Source organism: Rhipicephalus sanguineus, chromosome 9 (assembly GCF_013339695.2).
Source record: "Rhipicephalus sanguineus isolate Rsan-2018 chromosome 9, BIME_Rsan_1.4, whole genome shotgun sequence".
Taxonomy (NCBI): Eukaryota; Metazoa; Arthropoda; class Arachnida; order Ixodida; family Ixodidae; genus Rhipicephalus; species Rhipicephalus sanguineus.
In genome coordinates this window covers 56,365,679-56,393,120 of record NC_051184.2, presented here as the reverse complement: position 1 = coordinate 56,393,120, position 27,442 = coordinate 56,365,679, and the positions used below count along the sequence as shown (strand labels likewise).

General features: G+C 48.9%; 1 long non-coding RNA gene across 1 annotated transcript; it reads right to left on the bottom strand.

Moving 5' to 3' along the window:
- Positions 1 to 428: 428 nt before the first annotated feature.
- LOC119404146 (uncharacterized) lies at positions 429 to 27,442 on the bottom strand. The gene is made up of 3 exons (XR_005186186.1): positions 27,299 to 27,442; positions 14,106 to 14,154; positions 429 to 573 (listed from the first exon to the last, which is right to left on the bottom strand). It is a non-coding gene; the product is annotated as an uncharacterized LOC119404146 (long non-coding RNA).

The window sequence follows — 27,442 nt, the reverse complement described above, 5'->3', positions numbered from 1 at the left end:
AAGCTACACAAGACGGAATGGCAAATGGGGGATCAATACGTCAGCGCGCTTGGTGACGATCGCGCGTCATGAAACGCGATCGCTCCGTCCGCGATTTCAGTACACGGTAATGTTGCTACTGTGTGATTTTAGCGTGCTATAGAGCGCGGTACCATCACCTGTCGGCACTCAGTTGCTAGAAGGGCATATGATGCAAATGCTGGCGTTGATTTGTCATCCCTCACCCAGTAGCCAAAATTTCCATTATGACAGCGTACAGCAGCCATCATGAACGTATACAAACACGTCCAACTTGCAGCAATTCTAAATATTTCGTCTATACATATGCGATTCGCAATCGTTGGTATCAGCTGACCATCACATCTCCACCGTAATCAATGGAGAGTGCTTCTAGCAAGATAAATAAAATCTGCCAGTGCAAATTAAGGATACTTGATTGTTTATTTAACGATCACACCGCCAAGTCCACTTTGATCATTATTCGGGTTCACATAGTCTTCCAAAAAACTTTTCTTCCATGTCAAGTGGACATATGCAGCCTTTTGGGCAGCCTGTACCATCTCGGCGGCAGGTCTGAAAAAGACGTTGGAGGATACATCACCGACCATCATTTAACCAGAAAAGCCGATATATATATATATATGTATATATATATATATATATATATATATATATATATATATATATATATATATATATATATATATATATATATATATATATATAATATAACGTCCGTTTTAAAACGCGAAAGCTACACGGTGGCCGACCAGTTCTACTTGCTTGAGACGGCTCAATCTAGTTCGTTCTAAGAAGTTGTTTACGACACCATAATCTGTTTGTCGTAACCTAGCGTAATCTGTCTGTCGGAGACGTAAACATGTCATCTTCATGAACCGGCATGCCATCCCCCCGACTTCCTTTTCATCCAATTCTTTTGTGTTCATTTCGGCCGGTTTTTCGTTACTTTGTGACGAAACTTGGAGCCATTCCATCTTGTGCAGGGGAATGAGAAGTGGAGGCGCGGTGTTCCACAGGCATTCGCAAAGTGTTCCGTCGTCCCATACTTCAAACGCACGACCGCGCCAACGCAGCGCCTAGACTCCAGAGTTGCTCCACTGACGCGGTGAAATATGTACCAAGGCCGGACAGCTTTACGTGAGTTTTTGCCTGATTTCGCAGGCTCACGTGACCACAATTTGCCCAATTATTTCTAAGTGTGTATACTTCAAAGCTTGCGCCGCATTTACAACACGTACTCTCGCATCGCTGACCGATGGTTTTCACGGCGTAGACATGACTGTATTGTCCTTCCTTATGTTTCAGCGCAAGGAGACACAAACACGAGCAAGAAGGGACGAGGACACGGCGCTACTAAAAACTGACGTTTATTGCTCACGACAACAGAATAAATACCGATCGCAAGAAAGAGGGGAACACGTGTCAACATCACCTTCACACCAACAAACTGCTTAACGGCCACAGCGCCACCGCTACCGCGACAGGAATGCTATCTCTTTTTGAGTCAGCGAAATAGACAGGCAGCTTACATAATCTTTGCTTTTGTTAATCTCGAACGCCTCTACAATCTCCCTGGTCACCTGATCTGAACTTCTCGTGATCAATTTGGTTTCGTTAAAAATGGGCTTACAGCCACAGCGCATGCAGTGTGCTGCCAGATGACCAGTCGTCGCCAGTTTGGTTATATTGTAAGAATGTTCTCTTAGGCGGTCATTCAGGCATCTGCCCGTCTGCCCAACGTACTCTTTCCCACATGACAGGGTGATAGTGTAAACAACACCTTCTGCGCATGGCACAAACTGATCGCGACGCTTCTTGTAGCAGTTATAACGCTTCTGCGTCGAATTATTTACACGTGCGCACAAACCAGAAAGTTTTAATGGGGCGGAAGAAACAACATCCACACCAACTCTTTTGCCAATCTTTTTTAGATTGTGGCTCAAGTTATGCATATAAGGTACCGCAACGACTTTTCTTCTGGGGGTCTGCGATGTGACCTCACGATTTCCAGTATTGCATTTCTTTAACATGCTGCGAGCCACCGCCGTAAGCAGCTGCATGTGGTAGCCTGCTGCGCAGAGGCGCGAAACTTGGTTGTCAAAACTTTCCTGCGTGCGATGCCCGCACGCAGGAAGTCTGCATGGGGTAGTCTGCGCAGCAGGCTACCCCATGCAGCTGCTTACGGCGGTGGCTGGCAGCATGTTCAAGAAATGCAATACTGGATACCGGAGGGGTCCTGCGTCGCTACGACATGAACTGCGTACTTCGATCAAAAGGGTGGGGTCGCGCGCGCGCTATTTGGAAGGAAATTAGAAGACCGATCATACCTTAGTACGTGATACGCTCCCACCGCTTACATTCGTTGAAGATATAGACAGTTTGGCGGCCGCTTCGCTCGCATGAGCAGCCGCGTTCCCTTACAACAGCGTTTTCTAGAAATACGCCAGGTCGAATACACGAGGCGCACTTGTTATAACATTCTGATTTTTTGATATCGCATTCATTGATTAGCTCATGCGGCGAAACTGTGACTTTAAAGCGAAGCTTGTGTGACGTACAGATTTCGGTGGTTGTGGTGGCACCGTTCGCGAAAAACCCGGCGTCGGCGAATGTACAGAAATGTGGGGGCGCACACATGGGGCGATCAAACATGCATTTGTCACATGCTTATTTATATGCGCCGTTTTCTTGTCATTTATGCGCTATAGATCCTAGGCAGTTTCTGATATGACAATCTGATCTTCTATGTAGGTCACGTGTCATTTAGCGTTGCTAAATTTCATTGCTGTGTTTCATTGTTGCACTTCATTGTTTCACGCATAACCGTTGCTGTTGCCCGTAGCAGCAGAAGCGTTGCGCTGCTAAGCACGTCGGTAAACGTCCCATTCCCAGCATGGAGTGTGTAAAAAGTTATTCAGGGAGTTTTGCTTAGTGCGATATATAGAAAGAAAGAAAGAAAGAAAGAAAGAAGAAAAGAAAGAAAGAAGGAAAGAAAGATAGAAAGAAGGAAAGAAAGAAAGAAAGAAAGAAAGAAAGAAAGAAAAAGAAAGAAGGAAGGAAAGAAACAGAAAGCAAGAAAGGAAGGAAGGAAGGAAAGAAAGAAAGAAAGAAAGAAAGAAAGGAAGAAAGAAAGAAAAACGTCACAGTTTCGCTGCATGGGCGAAGCAATGAATGCGATACCAAGAAAAGCGGCCCGTTATGGACACGTTGACGCTGCAAAAACATCTGCCCCCCCGGCAGCAACTACCGCGCGAGCAGACAGGGGAAGGGCAAGGTTGTCCCTGCGCAAATATTCGAAGAAGCGAGCGAGCTGGCCGACGACCTTTAAATGCGCCCGTTCAGAGCCATATATGATCTGCGCCCGTTGCGCTCCTCGCGCCATCTCGCTGGCAATGAACAAACGCTTATAAGCGCCTGCCGTCTCTGAGTCCTGCCAGCGGTAAATTGTGTGTATATAACGCTCGCTGTTAGCTGCCTGAAGGATCTGCGCTTTCTGGCGTAGTGGTTAGCGCGACGCACTGCGGAGAGAGAGGTCGCTGGTTCGACTCCGCGCTTCGGAAACATTGTTCTGAATTATTTTTGTTTGGGACTTTGATATATATATATATATATATATATATATATATATATATATATATATATATATATATATATATATATATATATATATTGTGACGTGGTTTATTGACGCGTCTTCAGGGAATGTCAACAAGCGTCTAGAGTAGTGCGTCGGAGAGCGGCGGGCGTCAAGCGGCCAAAATCCGGGCAAGCGCGAGCTGGAGTCCCCTGCTACTCTTGACACTGCGGCTTGCTTGCCTGCTAGCTTGCTCGTGTGTTTCTTCGTCGTCCTCTCTTCACTACATTGGCCCCCGGGGAATAGCGGAGCCATCCTGGCGACTTAAGGCGTTGACAAGATAGCGGGGTCATAATATGGCTTGATCCGAGACACGTGGACGATTTCTCGGCCGCGACGGCACAAGTCGTCAGATGGTGTCAAGGGCTCGACCTCGTAATTGACGGGAGAAGTCTGAGGAAGAATGCGGTAGGGGCCGTGGTATCGGGCTAGTAACTTGCAGGAAAGTCCAGGAGTGTTCGGCGGTACCCAAAGCCAGACGAGAGCACCTGTCTTGAAAGCAGCAAGAGGTCCGTCGTCGTCGCGCCTAAGCTTCTGGCGACCTTGGTCTTCTGTCGTAAATGAACGGGCCAACTGTCGGCAATCTTCTGCGTACCTGGCAAACTCGGAAATTGGGCTGTACTCACATGCGTCCGGTGTGTAAGGAAGCATGGTGTCCAGCATGCAGGATGGCTCTCGTCCGTATAAAAGAAAGAACGGTGAGAATCCTGTGGTGGCTTGCGTAGCAGTGTTGTACGCGTATGTCACGAAAGGAAGAACGGTGTCCCAGTTGGTCTGGTCGGATGCCGTGTACATCGTCAGCATATCCCCGAGAGTGCGATTAAATCTTTCGGTTAGGCCATTGGTTTGTGGATGATATGCGGTCGTCATGCGGTGAACGATATTGCACTGAACGAGCAATGCTTCAATAGCTTCGGACAGGAAAACACGTCCTCTGTCGCTCAAAAGTTCGCGCGGGGCGCCGTGGCGCAGGACGAAGTTGCGTAGTATGAAAAACGCAACTTCTCTGGCTGTTGCTGTGGCCAAAGCTGCAGTCTCTGCGTAACGCGTGAGGTGGTCTACGCCGACAATAATCCATCTGTTCCCAGAAGTGGTCGAGGGAAGCGGGCCGTATAAATCAACACCGACGCGGTCAAACGGACGCGCCGGGCACGGGAGAGGCTGAAGTGTACCGGCTGGTCGTTGGGGTGGAGCCTTTCGTCGCTGACAGGCGGTACAAGTGCGGACATACTTGCACACAAATGACTACAGTCCGCGCCAATAGTATCGCTGACGCAGGCGGTTGTAGGTCTTGAGAACGCCGGCGTGAGCGCTTTGCGGGTCGGTGTGAAAAGCAGCGCACATTTCCATGCGCATGTGGCGAGGTATCACAAGGAGCCACCTCCGACCATCAGACGCGTAGTTCCGCCGATAGAGGAGACCATCTCGAATAGCGAAATGGGGCGCTTGGCGACGAAGAGTTCTTGAAGCGGGGTAAGCTGATGGATCAGCCAGAAAGTCGAGCATGTGGCAAACCCACGCATCCTTGCGTTGCTCCAACGACATGTCTGCGACGTCGATTGGCGACAAGGAAGCTGATGGGGAAGCTGTGTCGGACGCTAGCGGTGAGCGGGAGAGCGCATCAGCATCAGAGTGCTTGCGGCCCGATCGGTACACAACACGAATGTCGTACTCTTGCAGCCGAAGCGCCCAACGACCGAGGCGTCCCGACGGATCTTTCAGCGAGGAGAGCCAACATAGAGCATGATGGTCCGTGACGACGTCGAAAGGGCGGCCATAGAGGTACGGGCGAAACTTAGCCAAAGCCCGAATTATGGCAAGGCATTCCTTCTCAGTAACCGAATAATTGCACTCAGCTTTCTTGAGAGTTCGACTCGCGTAAGCGACGACGTATTCTTCGTATCCCGGTTTCTTTTGAGCCAGTACTGCACCAAGGCCGACGCCGCTGGCGTCAGTATGGATTTCCGTTGGCGCATCAGGGTCAAAGTGCCGAAGTATTGGAGGCGATGTCAGTAAGCGCCGCAGCGTTTCGAAAGATGTGTCGCACTCTCTTGACCAAGCAGACAGGCCATTAGAAGTTGTCAAAAGATTGGTAAGAGGGGCGATATCGTCAACTGGCGCGCCGCAAAATGACACTTTTTGACGTTGAGTTGAAGACCAGCTGAGGTGAGGCACGTCAAAATCTCACGCAGGCGGACAAGGTGAGTAGGGAAATCCCTAGAAAAGACTACGATGTCGTCGAGGTAGCAAAGGCAGGTGTTCCACTTGTAGCCGCGAAGGATGTTGTCCATCATTCGTTCGAAGGTAGCGGGGGCGTTGCACAATCCGAACGGCATGACGTTAAACTCGTAGAGTCCATCAGGAGTGACGAAAGCAGTCTTCGCACGATCGGTGACATCCATCGGTACTTGCCAATAACCCGAGCGTAGATCTAAAGACGAGAAATATTCCGCCCCTTGTAAGCAATCGAGAGCGTCATCGATGCGTGGCAACGGGTACACATCCTTTCGAGTAATCTTATTGAGGCGGCGATAGTCAACGCAGAACCTTATTGATCCATCCTTCTTGCGCACAAGTACGACAGGAGAGGACCAGGGGCTCTGGGACGGCTGTATCACTGCGCGTTTAAGCATGTCGTCGACTTGTTCGTTGATAATTTGCCGTTCTGCCGCGGAAACTCGATAGGGTCGTTGGCGTAAGGGAGCATGTGAACCAGTGTCGATGTGGTGTGTGACGCTGGTCGTGCGGCCCAAGGTTGGCTGGGCACAATCGAAGGACGAGCGGAAGTCTTGCAGAAGGGCGAGGAGTTGGCTGCGATGCGATGGCGGTAGATCGTCGGCGATTGAAGGGCGGAAATTATCTGGGGCTGAAGAGTTGGGAACAGGTGACGTCATGGCGTTCAGCTGAAGGTGGTGTTGGTCCTCAGAGAAGTCCAGGGAACGCAAGAGGTCGACGTCTTGTACGTGCCCCAAAGATTCCCCGCGAAGCAAGGTAACGGCGGACGTCAGCGAGTTGGCAACGAGCATTATCGTAGCGCCAGAATTAATCGATAGTACTGCAAAGGGCAGTCGTAAGCCGCAACGACGTAGAAATACGTCCGACGGGGCAAAGAGTGCTGTTCCGTCTGGTGCGGTCGTACAGGTCAGTGCTACAAGGGTCCACGTGTTTGGGGGTATATCTGTGTCCTCAGCGACGACTAGTTTGTGGGGAGGGTCCGACGAAAGAGAGGTCTGCAGCGGCATAAGAGCTACTTCTGCACGAGAACAGTCTATGATGGCGCTATGACTCGATAGGAAGTCCCAACCGAGAATAATGTCGTGGGAGCAGGACGGTAGCACAAAGAACTCGATCACGTAAAGTGCACCTTGTATGGTGACTCGCACAGTGCAGACAGCTGACGGCGCAATGCACTGTGAGCTGGCAGTACGGAGCATTAGTCCTGATAGCGACGTCGTCAACTTCTTTATCTTGCGGCACAGTGTCTCAGAGATGACGGAAACGGCGGCCCCTGTGTCAATAAGCGCAACGGCGGCGGTTCCTTCGACATCGACGTCTATAACATTTGGCGGCGAAACACACGGAGGCCTTGGGCAGTTCGACTTGCATGCAGCTCTTGCCTCCGGAACTGCAGCAATCAGTTTCCCTCCTCTGTAGCTGAGCGACGACGCATGGGTGACAGAGAGCGTCGTCGAGGAGATGGTGATCGACGATTGGAGAAGGATGGTCGATTATCAGCGGCGTACCTAGGTGGTGTGCGTGACGACGAAGGATCAGGTGTGGCCACGGTGTCGAAGAAAGAAGGTGGGCAACGGCGGCAGTGGCGAGCGACGTGTCCAGCGACACCGCAGGCGAAGCAGATGGGCCTGTTGTCCGGCGTTCGCCACACGTCTTGACGGCGGAAAAACGAAGGCGAGGGCCCCGCGTAGTGAAGCGGCGACGAAGTCGTGGTCAGCGGCGAGGCAGGGGTCGGCATCGCAGGAGTTGGCATCGCAGGGGTTGGCATCGCAGGTCGGGTATACGGCATAGGCTGCTGAGGGGGCCGAGCAGCGACAGCTGCGTAAGTGAGCGGCGCAGTGACGAGTGGTTGTTGGGGTATAGATGGTGGTAGGTGCTCAGCAATTTGGGTCCGAATGACGTGTTGAAGGTCAGGGGCCAAAGTCTGCACTGGCTCGTTCGTGAGAGGTAGTAGTAAAAGCTGACGTGCTACCTCTTCGCGGATAAACTCCTTGATGGTGGATAGCAGCGGCTGCTGATCGGCAGGGCGAGCAGTAACGTGCAAGCTCGATAGCGTGTCGGTCGTGAGGGCTTGGCGCGCGATCAAGCGCTGCCGACGCAACTCGTCAAAGCTCTGACACAAGGAGATGAGTGCAGCGACTGTGGTGGGATTCCTTGCGAGGAGCATCTGAAAAGCATCGTCCTCGATGCCCTTCAGGATGTGCTTGATCTTATCCTCTTCGGTCATGGTAGAGTTCACGCGGTTGCAGAGGTTCAGCACATCCTCAGTGTAGCCCGTGAAGTTCTCGCCGGGTTGCTGCGCGCGTTGACGCAAGCGCTGCTCTGCCCGAAGCTTGCGAGCCGATGGCCGACCGAAAACGTCCGTAATGGAAGTCTTAAAGACGGACCAAGTGGGAATGTCGCTCTCGTGGTTGTTATACCACAGCTGGGCGATGTACGCAAGGTAGAACTGGACGTAACCAAGCTTCATTTGGTCGTCCCATTTGTTGCTGGCACTCACACGTTCGTATTTCGAGAGCCATTCTTCCACGTCCGAGTCACCTGAGCCGGTAAAGATGGGTGGATCTCGCTGGCGGAACATGGCGCCGCAGGTGACGTGGACTGCCGAAGGTCCCGACTGGAGAGGGGTCTCCTCGGCCATGGTGGCGATGTGGTCACGAACCGGGGGGAGTTTCCGGGAGCGAAGGTCCAGGTTGGTACTGGGAATCCACGTACCTCCACCAAATGTGACGTTGTTTATTGACGCGTCTTCAGGGAATGTCAACAAGCGTCTAGAGTAGTGCGTCGGAGAGCGGCGGGCGTCAAGCAGCCAAAATCCGGGCGAGCGCGAGCTGGAGTCCCCTGCTACTCTTGACACTGCGGCTTGCTTGCCTGCTAGCTTGCTCGTGTGTTTCTTCGTCGTCCTCTCTTCACTACAATATATATATATATATATATATATATATATATATATATATATATATATATATATATATATGTATATATATATATAAAGGTGCATAATATGGTGCATGATGTATATATATATATATATATATATATATATATATATATATATAGGTGCATGACGGCGGCGATAAAAATCAGCTGAGACTGTCCATATAATTGCTATCGCAATAAAAAAGAATGCAAGAAAGATAACTAGTAGGTCAGGTAGGCGTATGCCAATCTTCGCTTGCCGCCATCTTGCCGCCATTTGCTGCTAGGAAAAGGGCTCCTTTTATTTTGGTACCACTCCGGAGCATTTTGTTTTTCAGGTTTCTTTTTTAACATCGGACATTCTTAAGCTCGGAGCAAGGCCGTTGTAATAGACAGAAACTTGGGCGAGTATGACGCACAGAAAGCGGGTATGTTCCAAGTAGCTCCTCGCATGCCAAGCCATTCATAGTATAGCAGTGTAGCGCTATATCATTGCAACAGCATAGTAGTTATAGCAGTGTAGCAGTATATAACAATATAACAGGGTGATGCCATGTAAGGCCGAACAAGAGATCGCCGGTTTTCCTTTTAAATTTATTCCATTTTTTTTAATTGTTAGCTTATGAGTGGAAAGAAGAGATCCGCAATTGACTTTACTTCTAAAAATGCTTTCTAAACAGCGGCCATCAATAATGACGAAAAGGTCGAGTGCTGCGCTTACCTGATCTGCCGTTTCGGCCAACTTTGGTTATGAATTACAAAAAAATATATGGTAAAGTTAGGTAGCTCAAATTTCTCTCACCCAAATATATGCATGCTGTTGATTGTGTTCTGTTATTTTTGCTTTTTATTGGGTTGTGTAGATGCGCCTATAAACATCTGAAAATCTGTCCAGGAAACTTTCTTTTGTTTTCTGCGTTGCGAGTCTTTATCTAAAAAAAGAAAAAAGCTCGTGGGAGAAGGGCAAGAATTCCACCTTACGTTCTTAGCAAACTTATTTATGAAAATGCTAAGGCTTGTATTTTTATAGCTTTTCAACAAAGACATACTATCGAGCTAACTTCAAGAACACACCGAACAGTAGAAATTTCCGAAGACAACCTAAATAAAATAAACTTCCGGTAGTTTTAATCATTCTGCACTTATTCTCCTCCACGTGAGCTTTCACTAACATATGGCGCAACTAGCTGCACCAGTAGTTAAGAACTCTCCAATGGGGCAATACGGAAGGATAGGCAGTTGTTGGATAGGCTTCTGACCCGAATACTGTTTAGAATGCAGGCAACCAGGATTCCTGCTGTGTAAAAATCCAGCAGTACCGAAAAAAGTGTCGGCGGTACTGAGCACGTCAATTTCCAAATGATTTGGTCAATCTACTGAGCTGGTGCGCCGCTACGGTGCTCGGCTGCTGGCCCGAAGGTCAGGATTTTGAGCCCGGCCGCGGCAGCCGTATTTCGGAGGGAAAATGAGAGAGGGCCGTATGCTGTGCGATGTCAGTGCAGGTTCAAGACAGATGGTAAAAATTTCCAGAGCCCTCAACTACGACGTGCCTTATAAAGGTATCGCGGTTTTGGCACGTGAGACCTCATACGATTCAATGATTTCGTCAGCGGAGTGGCCATTATTGCGAGTCTACCGAGCAGGTGCGCGCGTACCCAATGTGCTCGTTCCAAGAGAAGGCGCAGTGAGAGCTCATTTCATAGCTCAGTGAAAACCGTCAATGAAAGCATCTTCCGAGTTGTACTATGTGGCAGGCATTGCCAGGTCTGCATGAAAAAAACTATATGGAAAAAGACAATCTGAGTTGTCCAAGTTATTCAAACTATTGCAGCCCAGAAACAAATTGTGTATGAATAAGTGGTTCTAGATGATCTTCACAATTTATCCATTCCTCTAAAGATTATTAGCAATACGTCGCTTGCTTATTCAACCATATCCTATTTTTGAGCAATCGGAGCTGCGTATATAATTCTGACTGCGTTTTAGAGGATCTGAAATTTACAAAACGTCTGTGCGCTCTCCGATGCCGCAGCGCATGGAGGTACACCACGCGTACAGACCTTATCCCGAATCATTCACTGCAATGTCTGCCATAGCTAACTTGCAGCGTTGAACCATAAAGGACCACATAAATAATTATGCGATAAAACTTGGAGGGCGCTTGAGCTCAGTTTTCAAGAGTAGAATGCCGAAAGGAAAACCGGCCCCAGGGCGCATTGCCTTTAACCGAGCCGCAAGGAAAAGAACGTTCGTTCGCGTAAAATTGGCCGCTTCAAACTACCCTAGAACGCATACTGAAAATAGAGCTGCGAAGTGCCCACTGCGCCACAATCCTTTTGAAAATTGGCGATGTACCCAATACACGTCCGTTAGGTGCTACGCGCGCGTGCGCTCAGTTGCGCAGATTGTACTAATGGGCAGCTTTAAACCACCCACTCATTGCGAAATTCAGCATTTTTGACTCCCGAGGCCATGTTACATTTCCGCCACCGAATATTACATGCGTTAAGAGACCCTTCCCACTACATGAGATACATCTAACGTGTTTTAACCAAGCAGTTTTAAGCACTGGAGTGGCTCCGTGGTAAAACACCTGCTTGCCACGCAGTAGGCCTGGGTTCGATCTCACTTTCGGTTCTCGCTCACGGACCCTGGCGATTTTCGCTCACAACCAACTGCGCAGACGCTGACATCAAAATTTGTGCGAAGCTCGTTAAATTTGAAGAGTAGTACGCGAACACAGATGTCATAGAGTCTTCCGGCCATCATGGTGCGTTGACCCTTGCACATTAGTGTCATTGGAGTGGCCGTATGTACGCGCGCAAGAAAACTGTGCAGTATATTTTTAATGATGGGAAAGCTGATGTGGAGGAACGTAACAGGACCAAGTTTATGAACTATCCAAAATGTGATTTCCTATTTCCGGAATCTTTATTTTTTGTGTTCTCTTGAAATTAACCCGATTCTATTTTGTTATGGAAAAGGTGTATAAATGTAAGCTTTAGCATTTTGATAAATAAGAATGCTGAGAACGTAATGCGGAATTGTTGCCACTTTTCTACAAGCCTTTTTAGATGCTAAGCAGCTTTTGCTCGGGGCTTTGTCCGTCCCTCCATTGGCGTCCGTCCGCTCCCCCACTGCACATGCGCCAACTCTCCCCCTCCTCCTTCTCCGGCGCAGGTGGTGTGAGCGCTAGCCATCGCTTCGTTTCTCCTCTCCCGTTCTCCTCTGCCGTTCTCTCACTCCAGCGCAGCTGTGCGCTCGTGTATATTGCGGCGCGCGCTTGAGCCGTTGCACTCTCCTTCTCAACGGCGCCGTTTTCAGAAAATACACCATCTCCGACTAAAGGGAAACGTGTGCTGGCACGCGTTAGCACGCTCGGGCCTGTTTAAGGGCTGGCTAAGATGCTGTAGCATCTCCCCCTTACACTCTCTCAGCAATCACGTGATGGTTTCGGGGAAGGAGATTCTGCAGACGCGCGATGAAATCACGTGCTCCCGCGTGACGTACCGATGAACCCGCGTGGCGCGCTCTAACAAGAGTTCGGAACGAGTAACAGCAACAGCAACTATAGTGAATTCATGGTGTGCTCCACTTGCAAGGACGGGTTCACATCGGGCAAGGTGCCCTTGACGAACGGAACATTAAGTCGACCCATGCGCTGCTTCGCATCCCCAGATAGTTCAATTTAGTTGGTCATGGTGTAATTTCTGTGACAAACAATTGCAAAATAGAAAAGAAAACGGGACCTGGGCCGATACCTAACTTTAATATGTAATGTGTAATTTATACCCAAAGTTGGCCAAAACAGCAGAGCAGGTATGCGCGGCACTCCACCTCTTCGTCATTATTATTCCCGCTGCTTCGGAAAATTGTTGGCAGCAAAACCAATTTTGTGTCGCTCATTTCCACTCATCTGGTCACAATATATAAAAAAATTAATTAATTTAAAAGACCGATCGGCCTTCCATTGTTGGATCTTACATGGAATCACCCCGCCAGGGGTTGGAAAAAGAAGTGAGGGTGAGGAGGAAGGAAGAGAGGAAGCGAAAGCGTAGAGCATGGCATAGCCTCGTGCAGTATGCTGCAGCAAGGGGATAGGAAACGGAAGTGAAAGTGAAGAGGACCGGTTTTATGGTGAGGAGAAGGCAAATGAGGAGGTGGGAGGATAAACATAGCTTAACCGCGTACGGTATAGCATAGCAAGTAGTGGGAAGAAAAGTCAGGATGAAGATGAGTGATATATAGGTTAAGGGGAGGGAAACGAGGAGAGAAGGCTATATAGAAAATGGACAAAAAAGATGAAAGAAAGAAGACAGAACAAGGGCAAGGTAAAGAAGGAGACAAGAAAAGATACAATGAGAAAGAAAGAAGAAGGAGAAGAAAGATGAAGAAAGAACTCAATCTGCGTTCGCCAGGTCGTGGCGCTTCTTGCTTGCGAGCTCCGCTGTACCGCTCCGCTGCGAGCTCCGCTGGATCTGGCTTTAATTTGTTTTAGGGGCGAAGCTCCTTAAGGCGGCACCCGTTCGTCCCTCGTAGTCGTCGTCGTAGTAGTAGTAGCAGTAGTAGTAGTCGTAGTCCGTAACAAGTCTTACGCTTTGACCTCCAAGGTGGTGCCGGTGGGAGATTTTTCCTGTGCGTTGTTGAACAATAAAAAATTCGCAGCGTGCGCGTTAACTAAAAGCCGAATTCTTCTCTCTCATTCCCCATTAGCAGCCATTGACATGTTCCAGTAGGAAACGTTAGTAGAAGTAGAAGTGTAAGTGTTAGCTAAAAGCCGACTTCTTCTGTCTCTCATTCCCATTAGCAGCCATTGTTTACCTCCAAGGTAGTGCCTGGTGAGATTTCTCCTGTGCGTGATTAAACAATAAAAATTTTGTTCAAAACGCCGTTGATTGATGAAATAAACCAACGAAAGACGCCAGATGTTTTGAAAAAGCAAAACGAAAGAACGCCAGATGTTTCTAAAGCAAAACGAAAAGACGCCAGCTGCTTAACGAAAGACGCCAGATTTTTCTAAAGCAATGGTTTTCTAAACAATGAAAATTCACAGCGTACATGTAAAATTAAAGTGAGCTGCAAGTCGTCATAACTCATCGAACCTTTAGTATAAACGCGCCCGATCTCACGTCGGTTGGGCAGAATTCACGGAAGATTCACGGTTTACCGATGAACCTCCGCAGCTTCGCCCACTCATCATCATTCACTCCGTGGATATGCTGTGATTTTTTTAATCGGTAAAGGAAGTGTGCTATTTAAGTGGAAGACTCACAGCAATTCACAGCAAAATACTTACATTGTCTTCACATCTAGGACCTCCTGTGAATCCCGCACTGCAGTGGTAACTGCAAACGTAAGAACAGGCTTTTGTACTACTGGCGGCAAAAATGACACTTAGCGCATTTCCACGCAATCTCATTCTTTTCATGACATTCCGTAACGGCAGTACCACAGGAGCAGCACAGCTTTAGCAAAAAAAGTGACTGTGTCTTTTAACTATTGATGTACCAGCAGAATAACAGTGCACAATCGGAGGTATTCCCAGCTTTCCGCGACTCACGTGCGACTGCACTGCCTCTGTGATATGCCCAATGCTCACAGAGGCAGTGCAAAGTGACCATGTCATGTGATGGCGTCATCACACGACGTGACGTTGTGTGACTTCACGTGATGTCATAAATTTTGTCAATCTGTGATTTCGTGATGATATCATGTAGTGAGATCACGTGTTGATGATTTTTTGCAACACTCGTGTTGACGCCGCTGTCGCGGGGCGCCACCGACTCCGCCGACGGTCAATATTCGTGTTTCATGAAGCATCTATGGCTTTTGCCTAGTAACGTCTGGGGTTTTACGTGCCAAAACCACAATTGTATTATGGGGAACGCCGCAGAAGAGGGCTAATGAAGTTTCGGCCATAAGGTGTTGTTCAACGTGCACAGACAACACACAGTACATGGGAATGGGATATCGCGTAATATCATGATATGACTAGCTTCCAGTTATTGCATAGTTCTCACTACATCAGGCAAGCAGGATTTTCAGCAAGACGACTTTAAAGGCGTGAGAACACCAGAGAGGAAGCTATAATGAAGAACCAACTGCGCAGTGAGACGTAGCGTGCTATTGTACATGTTAATCACCGTTCCCCTTCGACTGTCAAGCAAATTCTTGTGTTATAATAAAACAAAAAATGACGCAGGTTGCACTAAGCCGTTCGAGGCATGAAACAGCGAATATGGATGGTTCTGAAGACTAAGCTAGTTGCTTCTAGGTTGTTTCTAGGAATTAGCTAGGTGAAGCAAGCTGTTTCTAGGTTGTTTTAAATGCCAATGCATTTCTTAGTCGGGCTATGTGAGGCATCCGGCGTTGTCCGCGGCGCCCTCTCCCATAGCAGCAGCTGCGGGCGCGCGCTTATCCTCGCCCCTAGCCACCGGAGCATGTGGTGCTAGAGAGTGTAGGAGAGGGTAGGTGCAATGCTTCGCCGCTTCTTCTCTCGCCGTTTGCTCTCTCTCATCCCTGCGCCCCACTCTCCCGTCCGCTCGCGCCTCACTCTTGACCGTTCGCTGGCTGGGCGCCTCTCAAGAACATCCGGAAATGTGAGCTCGAGACGCCGCTGTGAAACGCCAACGCCGAGCCGAGAACGCTGGCGGCCCACTCTCTCGTTCGCACGCGCCTCACTCTCGACCGTTCGCTGGCTGGGCGCCTCTCAAGAACATCCGGAAATGTGTGCTCGAGACGCCGCTGTGAAACGCCAACGCCGAGCCGAGAACGCTGGCGCCCCACGCTCCCGTCCGCTCGCGCCTCACTCTCGACCTTTCGCTGGCTGGCCGCCTCTCAAGGCGATGGCAGAAGTCGGTGAAGGCGAATGTCCGACGACAACGGTACCCTCTCTCGGCGCAAGAAATGCATTCGCATTTCCTCACGATTCCCTTCGGGGAGGTGGGGCCATTTTTAGGTCGTTGCTAGGCTTTAGGTAGGTGACGTTAGGTTCATGATACACGGAAGGGCGCGATAATACGGTACACAATGAAGAAGATGGACACGGGACACGGGACACAATCTTCATTGTGTACCGTATTATCGCACCCTTCCGTGTATCATGAACCAACACCAACTCGCCCAACTTTTTACCTTACTGACGTTAGGTTGTTGCTACACTGATGCTCAGCGCAGAGGTTAAAATGAAACCGCAGACATTCACAGACACCACACGCATAACCAAACTTCATAGATAGGAACTAGCGCTGAATCTAAGCGTTCGCACCTCTCATGCATCTACGAGCACGTCGTCGCTGGCGTAGGCCTTCTATCGCGTCGTGGACTTAACGTAGCCGCCGTTGTCTTTCCCGTTGCCTAGCATTCTCTCGTTGCACGTACTCAGGGGTCTTAGGCTCGTCGCGGTCGCTTCGCAGCCATTTGTTGTTAGGCCAACTGTTGCCTCCTTTATTTTGATGCACCACTGGGGAGTAGGGTAATTTGCCTAATTTCGGTGCCACGCTGGTTTGGTTAACAGATGCCTTCTTCAATTTAGTGGACCTGTGGTGAGAAGTGGGAATTATCCAATTTCTGCGGCACAGACCCGTTTGTGATGATGGTAGTTTTTGACTTCTTCATTGTTAGCGGACCAGTGGTGAGTAGTGGGATTTACCCATTTCTGTGGCACATACCCATTTATGATGATGATACCTTTTTTATTCGTAGGACAAGGAACGATTCGACAAATCGCTTCCCTGTTAAAACACGTACGCCAAGCCTGCGCGGAACACAGCGCACACTTACAGTGAAAGCTTGGAAGAGCGTTATCTCTAGAGCCATCTGTAAACTCTCCTCGGGCAGCTACTACAAGTACACTTGCAAGGTACCCATTACGCCATAAATCATAGTAGCTTTTGGGAAGCGGAGAGCCACATATAATGCTGTTTTATGTCATCCTGTTGAGAAGCGGGGTACCGCTACACATCTGTAAGGCAATATGCGCACTTTATTGATGCTGTGGCTGATGACAATAACGAATTATGATGGAGCACTTTGTAATGGGTGCGAGATTCAACCGACCCACTCGTTACACAATTCGCATTTTGGGACATCTAGCTGTTATTGTACTCTTCTACCGCGCTATAATACATCTGTTAACATGGTTTGTTTGTCCGACAAAACTCCTGTATCTTTTTGCCTAGTCTTTCTGTGAGGAGTTGCAAGCGCTGGCGTGGCTCTTTCGTAGAGTACTCGACCGCCAAGCTGCGTCATTATGCAGAAAAGCATGGTACCGCTACACATCTGTAAGACATTACGTGGACTTTGTTGATGCTGTCGATGATGACGATGAAGAATTATGACTGAGCCCTTTGTAATGGGTTGACAGCATTAAAAGACCTCGTTGTGCAATTCGCTTTGCGTGACGTCTGGTCGATATTCTACTCTTCTGTCACACCATATTACATATGTTAGCGTGATTCCTTGCCAGGAATAACGGCTCTACTAGGTCTTTTTGCGTTGCAAGCACTGGCGTGGCACTGCGGTAGAGTACTTGTCTGCCACGGAGAATGCCCGCGTTCCAATATTATCCAGCCCTGAATATTTTTTTTCTCAATTCATGTTTCTTATTTCACACGATAACGGTTACATACAACGATGGCGGCGGACAACTGAGGCACCAAAATCGGTGGTTGTTGTTATGTCATAACGCCTTTCGCTCTAAAACCATCATAGTTTCGCCGCAAGGGCGAAGGAATGAATGCGACGGCAACGAATTGTATTGCTATACGAAGCAAAGCTAGCACTTCTGGGTCCAATCTCGCTCCAGGCTGCTCGAGGAAGCGCAATAATTTTTCTACTGTATGTCGTATCAGGGCGAAGTAAGGGGTGGGAACACAACACGTAGAAGGATATACGAGCACTATCTTGACACACATAAGTGTGTCGAGATAGCGCGCCCGCATGGTCAAATTGTGCCGCTGCTGCCTGCTGCAGCGATGTCACTTTGATCACAACGAAACTTCAAGGCAACACTAACGTCAAAAATTCGGCAGATCCCATGTACCGTGGGAGTCGATGTTATGCGAAGCATGCGGCGGGAAGGTGACTGTGGCGTAATTTTTTTTACTGAGCGAAACGTTACACAATGACGCTAAAGATTTGTATAAATTTTATACGCACACATATATGGTGAAGAGCCGCACATGTGTTCTATAACGAGTTGTTTACAGTTAGGTAACACTGCCAACAGCAATGTGGGTATTACCAACACGAGAAGCGGTAAGCTGATATGTAGTGCTTATACTTGTCCCTTATGATGGAGAACGCGCGCACGTTTGACGAACCAGTGTGCGTGTGTGGAAGAAGTTCTTGACAGTTGTTGAACAAGGTCATCATCACCGTGATCAGTGAGCACCAGTAGCTGGTCATGACTTGTTATCGGATCCAGTCGTAATCGCGGTGACGAGGGGCCATGTATATTGAAGTGCGAGATATAGTACAGCTGCTGGAATTTGTGGATGCCTCGGTCATTTCGTCGACAAACTGTCTGTCGATAGAGCCGGCGACATGTCGGAACCTGAAGTCACCCTTCACGTTGGTGAGGTATAGGCCGTCGGCTTGGTAGGCCTGGATAGTGCTACATAGACCAACATCAGTGGATGGTGCTTGTCGTATTCGTAGACTACCTGGGCGTATGTGGCCTACGCAGCCTAGCCTACAACACGGCTGTCGATCAATCTGGTATCATCCTCGGTCAGCATAACGCCATCGCCGAGCCTCGTAAGAAATGAAGAAGACACAGCGTTGTTCTAGCGGACTAAGTGCAAATTACGGTGCAGGGATGTGAATATCATACGTAACTTTCGTTAATGTATGCCTCGGGGGTCGAACAATGCTTCAATATAGCTTGCTGAATCATAGGAATACAAATGTATGTTTATTAGACTGCTATAAAAGCAGAGCCAAAGCTGGAACCACAGACGTTACTCTGATATGACGCCTCTATCATAGGAGTACACATCGTAGGAGTATAATGTAGGGTTTATTGCTTTCTTGTAAAATTAGATAGCAAGCACCACAACCTCAATTGACGTTGCACCGCTATTACGCCTGTATAGGCTGTTTATCCAAACCAGTTTATAGACCTGACGTGGCTCTGTGGTAGAATACCTGATTGCCACGAAGAATGCTTGGCTTCAATTCCTGCTGGGATCCTAATTTTCATTCTTTCCATTCGTCGGGTGAACGCTGCCGATGTTGGTTTTTCTTAACGCTCTCGCATTTAAGTTATCAATGTCTGTTCTCGCCGTTCCTGGGTAGATATAAACTGTCAATCACCTGTGGCGCATACCCGTAACACCGCGGCCCGTGGTAAATGGGTATGTGCCACACGTGTCTGGAGGAAAGGGTTTGACGACGTACGCGACAGGTTTTTCACGTTATTCATGTCATGACCCGACAGTCGTAATCGTCAAATCCTGTTACCCTCACATGCCAATTTTGGTCTACACCAAGTTAAGGAGGCGATCATGAGAGCACCCAGACGTAAGCGGCTAGATTAGATAGATAGATAGATAGATAGATAGATAGATAGATAGATAGATAGATAGATAGATAGATAGAGATAGATAGATAGATAGATAGATAGATAGATAGATAGATAGATAGATAGATAGATAGATAGATAGATAGATAGATAGATAGATAGATAGATAGATAGATAGATAGATAGATAGATAGATAGATAGATAGATAGAAACGCTCAAAGTGCCAGAGGTTCGCTAAGAAATGCTTCGCATTTAAAACACGTTGAATGTGTTCATATTGCGGTGGGCAGTTGTCCTGAAGTGCTGCCTGTTGTCAAGAACCTCACCAGTTGTCCTGAAGTACCGGACAACGGAGCGATGCAGCCGCCGCGAGCACTGTCACGACCACTTCGATAATGACATAGACCGGCGAGTTTCGGTATGCATGAGTGCTAGGCCGTAACCTCGACAATTAGCTGCGGCAACGCGCCATTGCTTTGCGGGACTAGGAAAAGAGTTCTGGAGACAGACGTTTCGAGAACATTTTCCCGTGGTCCGCGTGAACTCTCCCTAACCTGTTAACGTCTTTGTATTCTATGTGTTGCCCGTAAAAAGCTACAATCACTGTACCATATATGTTAAACATGTCCTAGGCCCACGTGTAAATCCTATCACAACGAAATATGGCGGCAACGGCGACGGCAAAAACCAGTCGAGAGTGTCCATGTAATTCATATGGCGTTAAAATTATCTATATCGTAGCCTCATTCGCCGCACTTTATAAAATATTTTCCAACAAGAAGCACAAAATGTCAAGTGAGTTTTATTTTAACGTTTAATGAATACAAGCGAATGGACCCGAGTGCAGTGACATATTCGTAGATTAAAAGAAATATTGAAGCTGAAGAGAACGAAAACCACTGTTCTCGAGGTAAGATCGAAAGTCGCGGTAAGATCGCGGTAAGATCGGAACTACGCTCTACTGTAATTTGTACAACACCGCAAAAATGTTTTTTTTTTTAAATTTTTTGTTGGGCTGCTTTCGTGCAGTTGAACGTTTGTTGAGTATAACCGAATTAAGCCGATTTCTCCTAGGCTCCTTTTGTGCATGTTACCACTTAATAAATACATCCGAATGGATTGTGAGATATTCGTAGACTAAAAAAAACAAATTTAAGGTGAAGATCATGGATACCACTGTTCAATGAAATTTGCGCGGTAACATCGGAACTTTTCTCTAGTGTAACGGGTAATAGCACCGATAAAGAGATTTTTAAAAATTTTCTCGTGGTCTGCTTGCTTGCAAAAATGTTGTGAGAAAAATGGTTACACTGCGTGTACGGTTTTCGCAGAATATAATTTCGTCCTCTATGAATTGTTACTTACTTTTCATAGTTAGCAATTAATAACCAAGCAGACGACGTCAATATCTATGGCACCTGGGCAAACTAAGATGCACGAAGTTTCATTTACCTTAGTCTCTAATATCTATTTTTTTGGCTTTATCATACAATCCTCTCGAAAGACAGGAGTGGCAGCGACCATACGCAGAAACAATTTTTTATTCCGATAGCAATTACATGGACACTGTCGGCGGGCGCTCGCTGTTGCCGTCATCATACGTATAAAGTCAAAGTAGATATCGTGGCCCCGCGTATCGTATGTATTTCCGCATGGTTGTCGTGTGTGAGCACCACGCGTAGAAGAGGGCAAAGAAGGTCGGACTGAGCCGCTTCTTGGTGTGACCAGCCCAATGCGTAGAACAACGCAAGGTTGTTGGCATAAGTGTGACAAGATTGGTGGAGGAGCTGCGTACGACGACTCACAACTCACCCATGCACAAGACCCCACCCAGTAGCCGGAACACAAGCCCTGTGCCCGTGAACACTGCAGTTCACAGAGCAGGCCGCCGCCATCGAGGCCTACCACGAGAGAGACCGGAACAGCCTGCTGACACAGCGACTATAACTTCGTCTCAAGTCACCATGGAGGTTCCTACGTCTTCTATACCGATCTACTGCACCGTTCAGAACCCGTTGATGCCTAATCCCTTTCACGGAGAGCTGTTTGAAGATGTGGATGACTGGCTGACTTGGTTTGAGCGTGTCGCAGCGATCAACTACTGGGATGATGCCGCAAAACTCCGCAACGTCTACGCCTGCTTAAAGGACGGTGCCTGAACGTGGTTCCTAAACAGATAATATTTCTTGACATGCTGGCACGAGTTCCAGAATCGCCTCTTCGAGACCTACAGGAACCCCGACCGCCAGGAACGTGCTGAACGTGCACTGCAAGCACGCATTCAGATGCCGAATGAGACCGTCACGATGTACGTAGAGAAGATGACACGGCTCTTCAAGCGAGCGGATACTGCAGTGCCAGAAGAAAAAAAAAATGCTCCGCTATCTTATGCGAGGTGTGAAAGAAGCTTTTGCCTGGTCTGGTGCGGAGTCCTCCAAAGAGTGTAGACGAGTTTCTTACTGTAGCCGCAACGATGGAGAAACCACTTCATCAGCGGTGTGCCCTATTCGACCGGCATGTGAATGCTGCATTATCTCCCGAATATCGCGGCACCCTTGGGAGCAACCGCGTTGAATGGATTCGCGAAATCGTTCGCCCGTTCGTCTGCGAATAAATGCAGAAGCTGTACGGGCCTAGACAACCAGTGGTCGGCTCCATCACCAGTCTGATCAGGGACGAAATCCAGCAGGTGCTGCACAACTGTCACTAACCGAAGCCTACCAACGTGGAACCGGCTCCTTTGCCCGCTGATATTCGAAGCCGTACTTGTGCCGAAGCCTTGCGCACTTCCATGCCGGTCTCTATCCCCGCAGTCTCAATCCAGACGATGCCGCCAGTTGCGATTCAATCAGCACGCGTTGGTTTGTACATCGACGGTCGCCGTGCACCTATGCGGAAGTCTGATCTCTGGCGTGCGTCGGATAGAAGACCCCTCTGCTACCATTGCGGTGAGGCCGGTCACATCTACCGCGAGTGCCCGTACCAACAACTGGCACTGCGCGGTTTCGCCATTAATTCGCCTCGTCCCCAAGTTGGTCAGAGGCCAAGGGTAATTGAAGAATACTTCGCCCAGCAACGTGTGCCCTTCGCACGACGTCACTTGCGGTCACCACCTCCATGGCGACCCACAGCCATTGGGCCACGTTTCGGGGCGACGGAACAGGGACGCTCCTCAAGCCCTCGTCCGGAAAATTGAGGGCAGCGACCTTCAGGGGCGAGGTCACTGGGACTCAAAGTGAGGAAGACCTCCCATTGAGGCTTCCGCGAAACGCCGAGGACATTAAATTCCTGTTTGAGTGCAGTGCCAGAGAAGCGCCGGAATCTACATCTGAACACAGTCACCGAGTCTCGCTCGACATTCCTGTGCTGATAGACGGTCTTCTGGTCAGCGCATTGGTGGATACAGATGCACACTACTCAAATATTAGCGGAAAACTGGCAACTAGTCTTAAGAAAGTGATGACACCTTGGAATGGAAAACGTATTCACACAGCTTGAGGACATGTTGTTACACTATTGGGTGGCTGTACCGCAAGAGTCACAATCTGTGCGTCAACATTTGTTGCCTCGTCCTCCGCGACTGTTCTCGTCAGCTCATCCTCGGCATGGACTTCCTTCGCGAGAACGGCGGTATTATAAATCTCCGCGAACAAATGGTGACCTTTTCAACGCAACGCGCAACAGATCAAGACGCTGACAGCTGTTGTAGACCTGCGCTGCGTGTTGCTGACGAAAGCGTGGCGCTGTCACCACGAGCGACTACTTTCATACAGGTTACGTGTGAAGACCATCTAAACGGTGACGCGGTCGCCGAGCGCAACCTATCACTTTTGTTGCTTCAAGGTGTATGCGCAGCCCGAAGCCTTGTGCGTGTTCGTGACGGACGGTCACATATACTCGTGACGAAGTTCAACTTCGAGCACCGGCATCTTTTCCGCGGCACCAACGTGGCCTATGAGTATCCTATCTGTATCTGACGTCACGGAGGGCTTCGCGTCCGAGGAAATGAATGATGGTGACAGGTTTCTGGACCGAATTGACGTCAATGCGAAGTTTTGTGAAAGGTTGTGAAGCTTGTGAAAAGCTTGCGAAGCTTTGTGAAAAGGTTTTGAAGTCCGGAAGGCCGCACTTCACATTTTCAAGGAATTTCAATCTTGCTTCGCCTGTTCGTCTAGCGCCGGTCAAACGCCCCTCACGAAGCACCTAATTATTAGCGACGATGATGTTCGCCCAATCAGACAGCAACCTTACCGTGTTTCTGCTAAAGAACGCGAAGCTATACAGACACACGTAAAGGAGATGCTCGACGGTGGTGTTACGCATCCGTCCAACAGCCCGTGGTCCTCGCCAGTCGTTCTAGTGAAGAAGAAAGACGGAACGCTACGATTCTGCATTGATTACATGAAGCTCAATGGCGTCACAAAGAAAGACGTTTACCCGCTTTCACGGGTGATGACTGACTCGACAGTTTGCGACACGCCAAGTATTTTTCATCGATCGATTGAAAGAGCGGCTATTGGCAGATAGAGACTGATGAGCGAGACCGAGAAAAAACAGCGTTTGTTACTCACGATGGGCTTTATGAATTCAGAGTTCTTCCTTTCGGCCTCTGTTCTGCTCCAGCCACTTTCCAGCGGATGCTGGATACCGTTCTCTTTGGCTTGAAATGGCAATGCTGGATACCGTTCTCGCTGGCTTGAAATGGCAAAGCTGCCTTGTATACCTCGACGATGTGGGCATCCTCTCTGAGAGCTTCGAAGAACATCATTCGGAAGTCATTCGTTCTGCTGAACTCACGCTAAAACCCCAGAAGCGCCATTTCGGGTACGAAGAGCTGAAGTTCTTGGGACATGTCGCCAGCACGGATGGAGTTCGGCCCGATCCAGAGGAAGCTGCAGTTGTCGCCGCCTTCCCTGTTCCGTCAGACAAGAGAGCAGTGCGACGTTTCCTCGGCTCGTGTGCTTATTATCGTCGCTTCATTGCCAACTTCTCGAAGTTAGCCGAAGCGCTCACGCGACTTACCCGAGATGATGTGCGCTTTGCCTGGAATACAGGGCAAGAGGCAGCTTTCGCAGACTTACGGCACCTAATGCAAACAGCGCCTGTCCTAGCCCATTTTGACGAGGACGCTGCTACTGCAGTACACACAGATGCCAGCAACATGGGACGTGGCGATGTCCGTGTACAACGACACGGCGGCGCTGAGTATGTCATCGCCTACGCACTCGTACACTCTCCGGAGCCGGGGCCAACTGCTCTACTTCAAAAAAGGAATGCCTCGCAGCCGTGTGAGTGACGGCAATGTTCCGAACTTACCTCTACGGGCGTCTCTTCAATGTGGTTACTCATTGGCACCCGCTGCGCGGGCTAGCAAATTTCAGAGATCCCTCTGGCCGCCTCACTCGATGGAGCTTGCGCTTGCAGGAGTTCGACATCACGATTGTGTACAGGTCTGGGCGCAAACACGAAGATGCCGATGCGCTTTCTCGAGCACCTGTGGGGTATCCTTATATGAACTTAGAGGAGGCCGATAATTTTCTCGGAGTAGTCAGTGATTCTGACTTCATGTAAAGACAGCGAGCAGATCAAGCGCCCTGTTATGGATTCCTTAGAAAGCCGAAACTCCCACGTTCCTCGACATATTGCTCGCGAGCTGTCATCCTTTTGTCGTAGGAGGGCCATCCTTTACAAGAAAAACGCGCGAGGTAGCGACAAAGCCTTTCTCCTCGTTGTCCAAGCCGACATGCGTAATGACGCCCTCCTTGCGCGCCACGACGAGCCCACGTCAGGACACTTAGGCTACTCGCGGACTCTCGCCAGAGTGCGCCAGCAGTACTACTGGCCACGACTGTCGGCTAGCATGCACTGTTATGTGCAAGGCTGCCGCGAGTGCCAGCGTCGCAAGACGCCCCCTGTGAAACCCGCGGGCCACCCCATTGCACCACCGCGTACTCCATTCGACCTTGTGGGAATCGACCTTCTAGGATCCTTCCCTTTATCGTCCACCGGAAACAAATGGATTATGGTGGCAACCGATTACTTGACCAGTTATGCCGAGACAGAGGCATTACCCCGTGGTACAGCGTCTGAATTCGTGAAGTTTTTCGTGTACCACATCGTACTACGGCGTGGTGCGCCGTCATGTGTGATTCCGGACAGAGGGACGTCATTTACGGCGCAAACAAATGATGGAAGACATTTTTAAACTGAGCTGCACAAGTCACCGAAAAACAACAGCTTACAATCCACAAACAATGGACTGACGGAAAGACTTAACAAGACCATAGAAGACATGTCTCAATATACGCGAACGTACACCACAGAACCTCGGACGAGATTTTGCCATACATTACGTTTGCGTACAATACGGCAACGCAGGAAAGAACTCGATTTTCACTTTTCCGCCTTGTTTACGGTCGCAACGTGCAAACCATGCTCGATGCTATGCTCCAGTGCAATAATAGCGATGAACTTGCTCCAGACGCCGAGCAATACATCCAGAACGCCGAAGAAGCTCATCAAGTGGCTCACGTAAACATCAGTCTCCAACAAGGCGCAGATGCGCGAGGTTGCAACCTTCGCCATCGAAACGTCGCCTAGCACCCTGGCAACCGAGTGTGGCTGTCGACACCTATCCAACGACTAGGATTGTCTGAAAAACGTCTCAGCCGTTACTTCGGTCCACACAAGATTCTCCCACGTGTCAGTGACCTCACCTACGAAGTATTTCTGGAAGACACAGCGTCTTCACGTCGACAACTTCCGCCCGAAACTGTGCACGTCGTACTACTCAAGCAGTACTACACACAGTAGCCATTGTGCTTTCACGCTAGTTCTGTTACCATGTGACTCCTGTGGTTCTTTTTTTTGTATTTTCCTGTTTGCGCATGGCGTTAGTGTGAGTGCGTCATCTTATTTTCCCTGCGGTTACTGGTACTCAGTCTCTGGTTCTCTGCGTCTGCGCGTGTTGTAGTTATTTTTTTCCTTTAAAAGCATCGAGTCGATGCTTTTCCAAAGGGAGACTAATGTCGCATGGTTGTCGTGAGGAGCACCACGGGAAGAAGACGAGAAAGAAGTTCAGGCTGAGCCGCTTCTTGGTCTAACCAGCCCAACGCGTAGAACAACGCAAGGTTGTTGTCATAAGCGTGACAGTATTAAGCGCGAGAAATAAAAGCGCGCAAGCGCTGGTGAAGAACGCGGTTCAATTAGAGAGGAAGCGAGCCGGCCATCTGTGTCGCACAAAGGGCGCATGCGATCACATCACCCCGCTTGCGAGACCTGCCATCCGTGGCTCCTCAATCATAGAGGAAACGCCTCGCCCGTCTTTGGCTGGGCGAAAGGGCATGGATTGGCGCGGGTGAGGGGTGGTGTAGCTGCGTCGGTCCAGCAACGACTGCGAACTGTGGATGTAGGGGCGTAGATATCAGTAGAAGGCTCGATTACGGGCTGTACTATCACGGCTTACTTCGCGTTGAGAGGACAGAAGCCACAAAAACCACTTCGCTCAATGGAGCTGTCCTAACAGTTTAAACCAGCGTTTTGTACAGTTCCTCGAGAGAGGGTGGAAAACAATTAGATGTTAGCCATTACAGTTTGTTGTTATCGTATCAGTTACTTTGTCGATGTGGCAAAACCATTTTTTTCGGTCAAATTTACGTTTTGGTATTCTTTAGTACCAAGCCTGGGCGTACTCAGACAACGCCTGACAGATCGAAAGATACTGTAACGTATTCTGATCAACATTCACTTGTGGTAGAATTATCTGATCGAAATTGTCCGGGGCCCTCCACAGCCTCAGTCGTTTCTCACAGCCTCAGTCGTTTTGGGAAGTTAAACCCTTCAAACAAACGGTCCTTATTGGAAACACTACATTGCGAAAATCCAGCACTGCGCTAAGAAACAATATTATGTTCTAACTACAATAAAAATCCAGAGCTTCAAAAAAAGAACATATTTCACTTACACAGCAAAGCAGAGCATGAAAATCAGGAACGGTACTGTACATCTGCTCGTGGCCATAATTCCGAGGTACACCGACAGCGGTTCTGCACTTTACACGTGCGATGGTTCCTCCCCTTTACAGTAACACTTATACTACTTGAAAGAA